The sequence below is a fragment of the Saccopteryx leptura genome, chromosome 1, assembly GCF_036850995.1.
Source record: "Saccopteryx leptura isolate mSacLep1 chromosome 1, mSacLep1_pri_phased_curated, whole genome shotgun sequence".
In the NCBI taxonomy this organism is placed as follows: domain Eukaryota; kingdom Metazoa; phylum Chordata; class Mammalia; order Chiroptera; family Emballonuridae; genus Saccopteryx; species Saccopteryx leptura.
Window position 1 is genome coordinate 68230417 of NC_089503.1, and position 12282 is coordinate 68242698.

The 12282-nt window shown below is 42.3% G+C and overlaps 1 non-coding gene across 1 annotated transcript; it reads right to left on the reverse strand.

The window, feature by feature from the left end:
- Nucleotides 1-7682: 7682 nt before the first annotated feature.
- Nucleotides 7683-7758, reverse strand: TRNAD-GUC (transfer RNA aspartic acid (anticodon GUC)). Its single transcript has one exon. It is a non-coding gene; the product is annotated as a tRNA-Asp (tRNA).
- Nucleotides 7759-12282: the final 4524 nt, after the last annotated feature.

A 12282-nucleotide genomic window follows, 5' to 3' on the forward strand; every position in this document is an offset into this window, starting at 1 on the left:
GCCTAGTCCACAATAGGCACTCAATATATGCTCTGTGTAATTAAAAATTTTTAAGTATTTCTAGTGACTAGAGCTTGGATGTTTCCAAAGGACAAATCTATCAATTAGCCTCACTTCAGAGCATTAGAAAAGACAGACACCAGGAGCCCAGCAGGCCTGTGTCCGGTCCCAGCATTGCCATTTCGTGGACAATTAGCAGTGTAACCTTGAACCAAAAATGAAACAATGTGAGCCTCAGGTTCCTCCCCTGTCACATGTAAATAATCCTCTTATTATTGATTATTAATCCTTGTTATGAGGACGGAAGTAGAAAAGGAATGTGAAAGCACTTAGTACAGCACCTAGTCCAAAGGTGCCCCGACCCAGGATGTCATTTGGCCTTTCCTTCCCCTCCCAGATGACCCTGGAAAGCATTGAAGCCTTGCTTTGTTGCTGCTTCCACCAGCCCCTCCCCAGCCACACAGGGATCAAGGGGTGGGAAAATCGCTCTGCTCAAACAGGTGTCACTGTTCTAAACCCACAGTCTCATTTCCTGATCGTGTCTTAATCTGCTCGTCGGTGGTGAAAGTTGATCTCTTGCACATTCTTATATCAGTGGGAATTTCTGCCCTTGGCTGACAGGCATTATGGGCCGGCTTTGACATACAGCCCTACAGGGCTGCACAGCTCCTATTCTTTCCCAGACCTGAAAGGGAGCTTTGTGCCAAGGATTCATTAAACTGCACGGCACAGCCCCTTCATAAATGGGCTCAATAATGAACAGTCAATTTAACTGGGAAAGCTGCTGGAGCTGTTAAATTAAAGGGAAATAAAGTGCACTTTAGACTCAGTCTGCCAGAAGAAATGGTGACCTAAAAGGAAAGTCTTCATTTTTATTGAAGTTTTTAAAAAGTTTAACTTGTCCAGGAAGCTTCCTCATGACAGGCAATGAACGTAAGACTCAGAACACAGGCTTGAGCTGGTGTGCTTTTATTGACCCCATCGTCCCAAAGTGAGTCTTGGGCTTCTGGCAGACCAAAGGAATGACCTAACTTTGAGAAAGAAATAAGATGACTGCAATGTGCCACCAACAAGTGAGTTTTAAATTTTTTAGGTGTTTTAAGATCAGGCTTTCTCTTTCATTGTTTGAACATTTGAAGGACCAAGAGCCATTCTTCTCAGTTTCCTGCTCTCTTTCAGGGAGCAGACCTAGTTGTCTCTCCTCACACCGCGGCTCCTTATGTTTTATCTGAGTAGAGTCCTCTGACATCTGGCTCAGTGGGCTCTTTTTTATGTTTGAGACTTTCAGAATTATGTATAGTGCTCCAAAGAACTTTCTCTTCAACTTCTTCTGAGTTATAGGACTTCTTAGCATGGTAAGACAGAACTTCTACTCACATATGCTGGAATGTTATACTTTTCAATAACTCATGTGCATGAAGCAAAAGCCACTGTGCTTTGGCAGGTAACATGACCATATTGTCGTCTTACCTTTTCTCTGGCAGGCTCTGTGAGCTAGGAATTCTTAACATGTCCCCCATCCTCCTCGTTTTCAGATCTTTATATAGAATCTGTTCCTGGGCGTGTTACAGGTGTCTCAATCCTAGTCAGGGTTTTTTCCTGGTTTTTAGCTGAAGCATCATTTCACCATCAAAAACAACGAAGTCATCTCAGAGTGTGAAGTGAAATCTGAAGGCAATGTGAAATAAATGAAATCCCATTACCACCCTCATAGTTCAGGGTCACTGAAATCCAAACACAGATTTTCAGTTGCAAAGCTATATAGAAACGACAAAACTTTCTTAGAGGTTTGATGTAAAAAACTTAATTACTTAATTACTTACTTAATTAATTAAAATAAGTTTGATGTTCTTTTCTGAAACCTACTTTATTTTTTAGTTTGAATTCTAAGCCATCAATTTGGTTTTTTAAGCATTCTGTATTATGCAATTCAAAACTACCTCGAAAATATTCTGAGGTTAAAAAATATAAATCTGTGCATGTATTCATTTTAATAAAAACTATGATGACCCACTAAATAGTATTGTTTTATTCTTTGTCCAGATACTGCTAATGAATCATGGCCAGCCAAAATAAGTTATGGGATCTCCACATCATGACATTCTGGGTTCATAAAGCAAATGCAGCCTGTGACCACTTCTGGGATGGACTTTGCTCACTGTGAACCCTGATAGTTATTAGGCCTCTAATTACACCTGCAGCAGAGCTAACAAAGTTTCATTCACCTTCCATTAAAGATTGCCAGAGTCCAAATTGGCTGACCCATCTCGTTGATCACATTTTGACATTTGGCAGTGGGGTAAATATTCATTAAGAAATATGTATTTGCCTGGCCAGTGGAGGCCCGGTGGATGAAGTGTTGACCTGAAATGCTGAGGTTTCTGGTTCAAAACTCTGGACATATATGACTAGCAATCAGTGATCAACAAAAGTGAAGCAACTATGAGTTGATAGTTCTTGCTTATTCCTTCTTTCTCCTTTCTGCAAAATCAATAAATAAAATCTTTTTTTTTTAAAAAAAGAAAACTATATACATGTTAGACCAGTCCAACATTTACATGTGGCATCGGCCATTCAAATATAGTCTACTTGTGAGTTATCTCTACAAGAACAATTATACCCTGTTCAAAAGATTATACCCTGTTCAGAAGATAGCTAGCCTTAAATATGGAGATAAGAGCACTTTCTGGGTCTGCATAGATTCAACCACAGGCAGTCTACAAATGAAGGAGAACGTTAAAATTTACAGCTTATCTAAAGGAAAATGACCAGGAAAGTGATGGTGATCAAAATCAATGTACAGGAGAAAGTATGTTTCTATAAGATTCAGAACATTCCTTAATCCTTCTTCTTGTTTTATTTTTTATTTGTTTAATTTATTTTATTTTTGAGAGTATGTTTATTAAAGCTGGGGACAGTGAAACAAGGAAGGGCTTGGGACAGAAGAAGCAATAGGAGAAAGACTGGGTGGGGCTGCTTTGGCTCACTGGGAAGTCAGAGAAAAGGCGGCCTTGGAGACAGGTTCAGGGCATTAGACTGGGTGAGTTGCTGCTGCCCATCACTCCCCTGGTTGCAAGTCTTATGAAGTCTCAGGTCTAGGAGATGCATGCCTGAGAGGGATATCATGGGTGTGCTGCCAAGGAGAGTGCTATTCTATTTGTTTTATTTTTGTTTTTGTTTGGTTGGGTTTACTTTGTTTTGTTGTGTTTAGTTTTAATTAGAAAAGAGACAGACAGACAGGAACATAATTCTTTCCTTTATGTGTCTTTATAAAGAATCAAACCCTGGTAACCTTGCACTTCAGGATGATGCTCTACCGAGAAATCCAGCCAGGGCCTTGCTTTATCAGGAGCCCAAATAGTATGTGTCCTGGTCCCAATTCCTGAGATTTAGATCTATTTAGTTTGATCTTGCACTAGTCAATCCAGTATCTTGGTTGTGTGGCATTTTATTCTCAAAATAGAAATTAAAAGCTACCAGGATCTTGTAGATCAGTTCAGTTCTCACTCTGAGCCCTGGGGAGATCAGGATGCTTCAAAGAGGTCCTCATCTCTATCATGTATAATAGTCCCCCTTATCTGCAGGGGACAGATACCATGATATCCAGTGGATACTCTCTTCTTCCCACACTTAGGGGAACCCTCTTGCCTTCCCAGAAAGAACCTGTAGAATTTCAGTAAATTCAATCTCCAGAGCCAGGGGCAGGGCCTCTTGAGCTCCTTCAGATAGAGTTCATCTCCCTTCTACATATTTGTTTCAATGACTAAAATATTGTGCCTTTTTTTCTACCAGTGTGTAATTCTTTTAAGGAAAGGTAAGAAGTTATCCTCAATGCCTGTGGGACAATTACAAATGATACATGTGTAATGAGAAATACCAGGAGGAAAGGAAAAGGAGAAAGGAATAGAAGAAGTATTCAAAACAATAATGTCTAAGAATTTCTCCCAAACTAAGGTTCTAAAAATAAAAATAAATAAATAAAAATCAATCATCTAAGTTTCTACCTTAGGAAACTAGAAAAAGAAGAGGAAATTAAATCCAAAAAAAGCAGAAAAAAATGAAATAATAAAAATAATAAAAATGAAATAATGGTGGCTCAGTGGATAAAGCATCAACCTGGTGTGCCAGAGGTCACAGGTTCAAACCCCAGTTAGGGAATGTATGAGAAGCAATCAATGAGTACATGACTAAATGGAACAATTAAATGAAACAAGTAGATGCTTTCCTCTCTTTCTCTCTCTTTCCTTTGCCCCCTCCCTTCTTCTTTTTTTCAAATCAATGGGAAAAAAATTTAAAAATAGGTATATCCAAAGAAACCTGACACACTAATTCGAAAGAATATATGCAGCCTATGTTCATTGCAGCACTATTTACAATAACTAAGGTCTGGAAGCAGCTCAAGTGCCTATGAGTAGTTGAGTGGGCAAAAAACTGTGGAACATTCACAGAATGGAATACTATTCAGCCATTAAAAATAAAGAAATCCGGTCTTTTGCTACCACACATAGATAGACCTATAGGGTATTATGCTAGTCACAGGAAGTTACAGGAAGATAAATACTATGTGATTTCATTTATATGTGGAATCTAATAAACAAATCAAAAAAACTCAAACGAACAAAACAGAAACAGACTCATAGATACAGAGAACAGACTTATGGAGGGGCCTTAGGGGTAAAATCAGTGAAAGGATTAAGCAAAAAAAAAAAATCTCATAGACACAGATATCAGTATGGAAATTACCAGAGAGAAAGGAGGTGGAGACAGGTAAAAGAGGGTAAAGGAGGAGAGGATGAATGGTGATGGAAGGAGGCTAGACTTCGTGGAGAACATACAACATAATATACGGATGATGTATTATAGAATTGTACACTTGAAACCTATTTAATCAGCCAATGTAACCCCAATAAATTCAATAAAAATATATTTTTGAAAAGAGCAAAAATCAATGAAATTTAAAACAGGAAATGAATGAAACCCAAAGCAGATTCTTTGTAAAGATAATAAAATTAGTAAGCCTCTAGCCACATTAACTAGAAAAAAAAGAGAGAACATAGCTCACTAAGATTAGAAATGCAACAAGAAGACCACACTTTTGCCTGACCTGTGGTGGCGCAGTGTATAAAGTGTCAACTTGGAAACCCTGAGGTTGCCGGTTCAAAACCCTGGGCTTGCCTGGTCAAGGCACATATGGGAGTTGATGCTTCCTGCTCCTCCCCCCTTCTCTCTCTCTCTCTCTCTCTCTCTCTCTCTCCCCCCCCTCTCTATAATGAATAAATAAAATCTAAAAAAAAAATAATATCCCATTGATGTTAAAAGAATAATGAAGAAAAACTATGAATAACTCTATGCCTACAAATTTGATTACATAAATAACAATGGTTCAATTCCTCAAAACATATGATCTGCCAAAACTCCTACAAGAAGAAAGAGACAATATAAAGAGTCTTATATACATTAAAAAAATTAAATCAGCAATTAATAACCTTCCTAAACAAGAACCTGCAGTGTCTTTGCTGTGGATAAGAGTGCAGGAAAGGAGAACAAGATTACCATCACTCTCCACACAATCATTTGAGCAAGGAAGACAGTAAATATGGGGTCCAAGAAGCTGAGAAGTATAAGCCTGAAGATGAGAAGCAGTGGCACAGGCATCTTCCAAAAACTCACCTGAAGTCTTGCAATCAACATAAAAGCAACTGCCAAAGACAAAACATTTCAAGTTAAGCTCAGTAATGAAGATAAACAGAAGATTCTTGACAAATGTAATGAAATCATTAACTGGCCTGATAAGAATCAGACTGCAGAGAAGGAAAGATCGGAACATCAGAAAGAGCTGGAGAAAGTCTGCAAGCCTGTCATCACCACGCTGTACAGAGTGTGGGAGGTAAACTAGGAGGAGTGCCTGGGGCTCCTCCATCTGGTGGTTCCTCTTCTGGGCCTGCAAATGAAGAGGTTGATGTACATTTAGACTTTGTTCCATACAAAATATTGAAAGACCCAAATTTGTAGCCAATTCCACGGCGTTTTAAGGCTGAGCTGCTTTAGTAAGTAACTGGGCATTCCCCACACTTGAATACGGTACATGTTCACAGGAAAAGGAAATAGTCTTGTGTTTTCTAAGCACTATGTTGTAAGTGGAAAATGCAATGTCTCAAATCATCTGTGTTTAAAACTGTATTTGGAAAACACCATCACGATACAAACCACAAACTTTTACTCATTCAAATACAGTTTTGTTTTAAAGATACAGGACAAAAATATGGAGATGTGCTTCCCTGGGGCCTGAATAGTGTTAACTATGAGAGTGGATGTCCGATGGTACAAGTCATACTGAACACCAATTACCAAGTGACAGTGCAGTCTATATTTTCTTTTAAAAATGCATTTTATGTATACTTAAAACCTGGGAGGCCTCTAAAGTGTGGGATCCTAGCAAGGACCCATATTTCCCAGATGTTGTAGGTATTATTATTAAACCCATTTAAAACATGAGAAAACTAGGACTTCAGTGAATCAGTCCACAAAAAAAAATGTCAGAAATAGAAACATCTCTAGAGAGCTCAAGCAGGACAGGATTGACTACACAAATTATGAGTTCACAAAATGATAGGAAGGCCTGCAGGGGTCCCCAGACTTTTTACATAGAGGGCCAGTTCACTGTCCCTGAGACCGTTGGAGGGCCGCCACATACAGTGCTCCTCTCACTGACCACCAATGAAAGAGGTGGCCCTTCTGGAAGTGCGGTGTGGGGCCGGATAAATGGTCTCAGGGGGCCGGGCCGTAGTTTGGGGATGCCTGGTAGGGCATGGAGATAGAAAGATACTTCATTACAACAGAAAAGTAGAAATCATAAACAGATGAAGTGGGCTTTGTTCTGGGAGAGTGGGTACAGATATGAAAATTTGATGCACAGGAGATGAAGAAGTTTCCGTCCAAGCCCTGGCTGGTTGGCTTAGTGGTAGAGCGTTGGCCTGGCGTGCAGGAGTCCCGGGTTCGATTCCCGGCCAGGGCACACAGGAGAAGCGCCCATCTGCTTCTCCACCCCTCCCCCTCTCCTTCTTCTCTGTCTCTCTCTTCCCCTCCCACAGCGAGGCTCCATTGGAGCAAAGATGGCCGGGGCACTGAGGATGGCTCTGTGGCCTCTGCTTCAGGTGCTAGAATGGCTCTGGATGCAACAGAGTGATGCCCCAGAGGGGCAGAGCATCGCCCCCTGGTGGGCATGCCGGGTGGATCCTGGTTGGGCACATGCGGGACTCTGTCTGACTGCCTCCCCATTTCCAGCTTCGAAAAAATTTTAAAAAATGAAAAAAAAAAAAAAAAAAAAAGAAGTTTCCGTCCAATGGCTTCTTTTTTTTTTTTTCCTGTATTTTTCTGAAGCCGGAAACGGGGAGAGACAGTCAGACAGACTCCCGCATGCGCCCGACCAGGATCCACCCGGCACGCCCACCAGGGGGCGACGCTCTGCCCACCAGGGGGCGATGCTCTGCCCCTCGGGGGGGGGGGGGGGTCGCTCTGTTGCGACCAAAGCCACTCTAGAGCCTGGGGCAGAGGCCAAGGAGCCATCCCCAGCACCCGGGCCATCTTTGCTCCAATGGAGCCTTGGCTGTGGGAGGGGAAGAGAGAGACAGAGAGGAAGGAGAGGGGGAGGGGTGGAGAAGCAGATGGACGCTTCTCCTGCGTGCCCTGGCCGGGAATCGAACCCGAGACTTCTGCACGACAGGCCGACGCTCTACCACTGAGCAAACCGGCCAGGGCCTAATGGCTTCTTTTAGTCAATAAACTGGGGCAGCTGAGAAGACTAGCAGAGTGAGGTAGGAGGTTTGAGGAGAGAGGAAAGTGTAAAAGTGAGTGTAAAGTGTGTTCCAGGAAACTAGTATGATTTCCAGACAGCATTTCAGATTCGGTTGATGATGTTAAACATTAATTTATAGGCAATAAATGTTTAGTTATGTGTTTAACAACCTTTACCAAGTTGCATGTCTGGTTTTTAGCTTCATAACTAAATAGAAATGATAAGCTTTCATAATATTGCTTTGTAAACTTAGTGATTGATGCCGCCCAGGTACGCCACACATATGGCCCAGCCAAAGTCCAGTCAGTCAGAAAGTGTCCCAGTCTCCTGAGGCTCCTCTCCTGTCAGCACCTCTTGTCCGTCCTTCCTCCAAGCCAGACCACCCCCAGCACCGGCCCTGAGCTCCTGAGAAAAATCTCTAACAGAGCCACCACAGACCATTCGAGACCCAGCCCGCAGCTGAGGCAAAGGTAAGTCTGGAGCCCCAGCCAGGGAAGGGAGTCAGTGTCCCCAAGCTGAGGGAGGAGGCAGTTTGATGAAAGACCCACGTCAGTGATCTGTGAAAGGGTTCTACTGCACAGAGGAGGTGCGGATGGAGAGGCTGTGCTTCTGGACCTTCGGAAAGTGGGATGAAAGAGGACAGAAGGAGGGAAAGGGAAGTAGAACTGTGGAGGATAAGGCAAAATAACTATGGTAATGAAAAGGCTTGGGGGCCTGTATGCCAGGATTTCTGCCTGAGGGCAGGAAAAGACTCAAGAGCACTCACTAGGAGTCATGTGAACGAGGTGTATGCTTGTACCTTCCAACCCCATATGTGCTCTTTCTTTAAATTTGTTAGAGGCTTATTTCCTGTTCCATCTCTCACAATTGTCTTTCATTTATTATAAAAAACAAGGACGAGCCTTTCCCTCCTCTCCCATTCCTTCATTTTTCCTCTCTTTGTTTCCCTTTCCTTCCTTTCCTGAACAACCCAGTCATAATGTGTTCAGATAAGGGAGAGCAGTGCCAGCACCTGCTCTGGCAGTGCAGTGGGGCGGGGTGGAGAAGGGAACTGAGCTGGCCCACAGCAAGGGGTCGGAGCCAAGCAGTGAAGGGATACCAGCCCATGGAGGCAGCCTGACATGAGGAGGTGAACGCCCATGGGGGAAGGAGCTCTCTAGTGACTGTCAGAGCTAAAGCACACGGGGAACAGGGTAGGACATGCCAGAGCCCATACAAGGCAAGGACTTCTGTGGGGAGGAATGCCCAGCACAGTGCTAGAGAAGCTTGAGGAGGGTATTCATGGAGGAGAAGGGCTCGAAAAGAGGTGAGAAATTGACTTCATACAGGGGGGTTGATAAAAAAACAATATTAAGAATAAAAGAAGCAGGATTCTCAGTTTGTAGAAGAAAGTTACAAACACAGAAGGTGGAGGTAGGGGAGATACAGAAATGAAATCACTAGCTGGTGATTCAATGCAGTCTGAGGAAGTAGTCATCGAGGAACAAGTGAATTCTCAGAAGAAATTTACCAAGAACATCAGACTGATCCAGCACAGTATGATTGACAATTGTCAAAGTACTCTTACTCTTTTTTTTTTTTTTTTTTTGTATTTTTCTGAAGCTGGAAATGGGGAGGCAGTCAGACTCCCGCATGTGCCCGACCAGGATCCACCCAGCATGCCCACAAGGGGGCAATGCTCTGCCCATCTGGGGCGTTGCTTTGTTGCAACCAGAGCCATTCTAGCGCCTGAGGCAGAGGCCATGGAGCCATCCTCAGCGCCCGAACCAACTTTTTTTTTTGCTCCAATGATGCCTTGGCTGTGGGAGGGAAAGAGAGAGACAGAGAGGAAGGAGGGGGGGGTGGTGGAGAAGCAGATAGGCGCTTCTCCTGTATGCCCTGGCCAGGAATCGAACCCGGGACTCCTGCACGCCAGGCCGACGCTCTACCACTGAGCCAACCGGCCAGGGCCAGTACTCTTATTCTTGCTCTTAGAAAGTAATACCCTTGAGTAGGGCTGGTGTGGGCTACTTGAAAGTTTTCTGAGAGAGCTCCAAGGGTTACATCAGCCTAAAGCTCCCTCTGAGACTTTGTAGAACAGGAAGTCTTGTTTCTGTTTTCCTTTTTTCAAAACCATTTCTTTTGAGTTCCACCAGAAATATATCTTGTATGGTGTGGTAGAAGTACAAAAGAACTATTAGAGAAATTGTATTGGACATTATAATTTTGCAGTGAGTTTCTATGACGAGATTTTGGTCAAGACTGAGCTATGTGAAGAGCTCACACTAATAGCCTCGAACGCTTTGCTAAGGTCCTCCCCACCTGTCTCCATTTGCTCTCTCACAGTTTCTTAGGTCTCTGCATGGTTTTCACTGTGTCCCCTCCCTGCCATTGGTGGAGAGCTGGCTGTCTTGTGAAAGGGGTAGGGGGGGGACAAGCTAAGTGCTTGTGCCCAAGTGAGATAATTGCCATAAAAATTTGTCCCTAACCTGTCATTTCCTACACTTTCAGGAAATTTGAAAACAGGCCCCCACTTAGCTGAAAGTACTGTGTACTCGTACAGATACCAGGAGGACTTCTTGTTTCATCCTTAAGTATGTCTTATACCATTTTCCACCAGTTGGATACTTCAGATGGCTTTGTACGATGAGCAGCAAATGGCAAGAGCCACTTCTGACAACCTCTGTTTGGTGACAGCAACTACATACTGGACTACCTAGATTTGGTCTTCAGCCAACTGCACTGAATGCTGCTGCCTTCAGGAAGAGGAGAGCAACAGGAAGAGTTTAAAGTGCAGGTGTTCAAGGGGCCCCAAAATGTCCCTACCTGGAGTGGGTTGGAGGAACAAAGAGGCCAGGGAAGGATTCCTGGTGGAGCTCAAAGCAGCCGTATCTGAATCTTGTCCTCACATCAGATATTTTTTGTTCATGTGCTGTTGATATGTGCAAACTAACTGCAAAGTGATTATCTTAACATTGCATGCACATTCTACAAAGTAAAACTCTTTATTTTGAAACATTGGATGAGAAAATTTTTATTGAATTTTAAATTTATTAAAATTTTTACTAGAAATTTTATTTATATCTATAAATAAGAGAACTGTTAGATTCTTTAAATGTAATTTAAAAGAATGAAAATGAAAAAGATTTTAAAATTTATATCACCTATTGCCTGACCAGTGGTGACACAGAGGATAGAACATCAACCTGGGATTCTGAGGTCCCAGATTTGAATCCCTGAGGTCACCAGCTTGAGCACAGGCTCACTAGCTTGAGCACAGGGTTGCCAGCTTGAGTATGGGATCACAGACATGATCCCATGGCTACTGGCTTGAGATGAAAGGTCGCTGGCTTGAAGCCCAAGGTCACTGCCTTGAGCCCAAGGTTGCTGGGTTGAGCAAGAGGTCACTGGCTTGGCTTGAATCCCCTGGTCAAGGCATGTATGAGAAACAATCAAGGAACAACTAAAGTGCTGCAGTGAGTTGATACTTTTCATCTCTCTCCCTTCCTCTCTGTCCTACTCTCACACATAAAAATAAAATAAATAAAAAACTTGTATTGCCTACTTATACAATTAAAATAGCTCACCAATAATGACTATCAAGAAATTGAAGAGACCATCACTGATAATTATAATAGAACATTGATCATTATCTAGTTATATCAATTATACAATAAGAAATCAAAAAGCATTATGCTAAGTGAAATAAGCCAGTCAGAAAAAGACAAGTGCTGTATGATTTTGGTTATATGTGGAATCTAATGAACAAAATGAACTAAGAAACAAAATATAGACAGACTCATAGGTAGGGAGCAGGCTGACAGTTGTGGGGCCAGTGGCTGGGTGAGGTGGGTGGAAGGATTGAGCAACAAAGGAAAAAGAGAGAGAGAGAGAAAACTCATGGACACAGACAACAGAGAGGTGAGTGCTGGAGGAAGTGGTGGAGAAAGATTGAAGAAGGTAAAGGGTGATAAATGGTAATACTTGGATACTTGACTCAGTATGATGAACACACAATACAGGATACAGTATACATATGATGTGCTGTAGAATTCTGCACCTGAAACCTATATAAATTTGTTAACCAGCATCACCACAATAAATTCAATAAAAAGGGGAGGAGGGGGAAGCTATATTTATTGAAGCAACTTCAGAAATTATAAAAATTTGAATTTTTAGGTGTGTTCTTTTGAAATTTACATTTAACATATCTCTTGATAATTTGTTTTGTTTTTCTTATATAACATAGAGAAAATGTCATTTTTTCCATGAAGCCCATGTAGCCTCATCCTTTTCCAGTTTACAGTGTCTCCAACAAGTAACATTCTCTGTGTGCTATGACAGAGAGGTTGAGACATGCTGCCTGATCCAGGGAGAAGTAATGTGTGCTCCAACTCTGCAGTTGCTTTCGTGGTCCCTAGGACCCTCCACAATTATATACAACACGCCTCTACCTGCTCAGGATCCATTCCTCAAAAAGTAAGGCATATTTCTCCTCCACTTAAAAA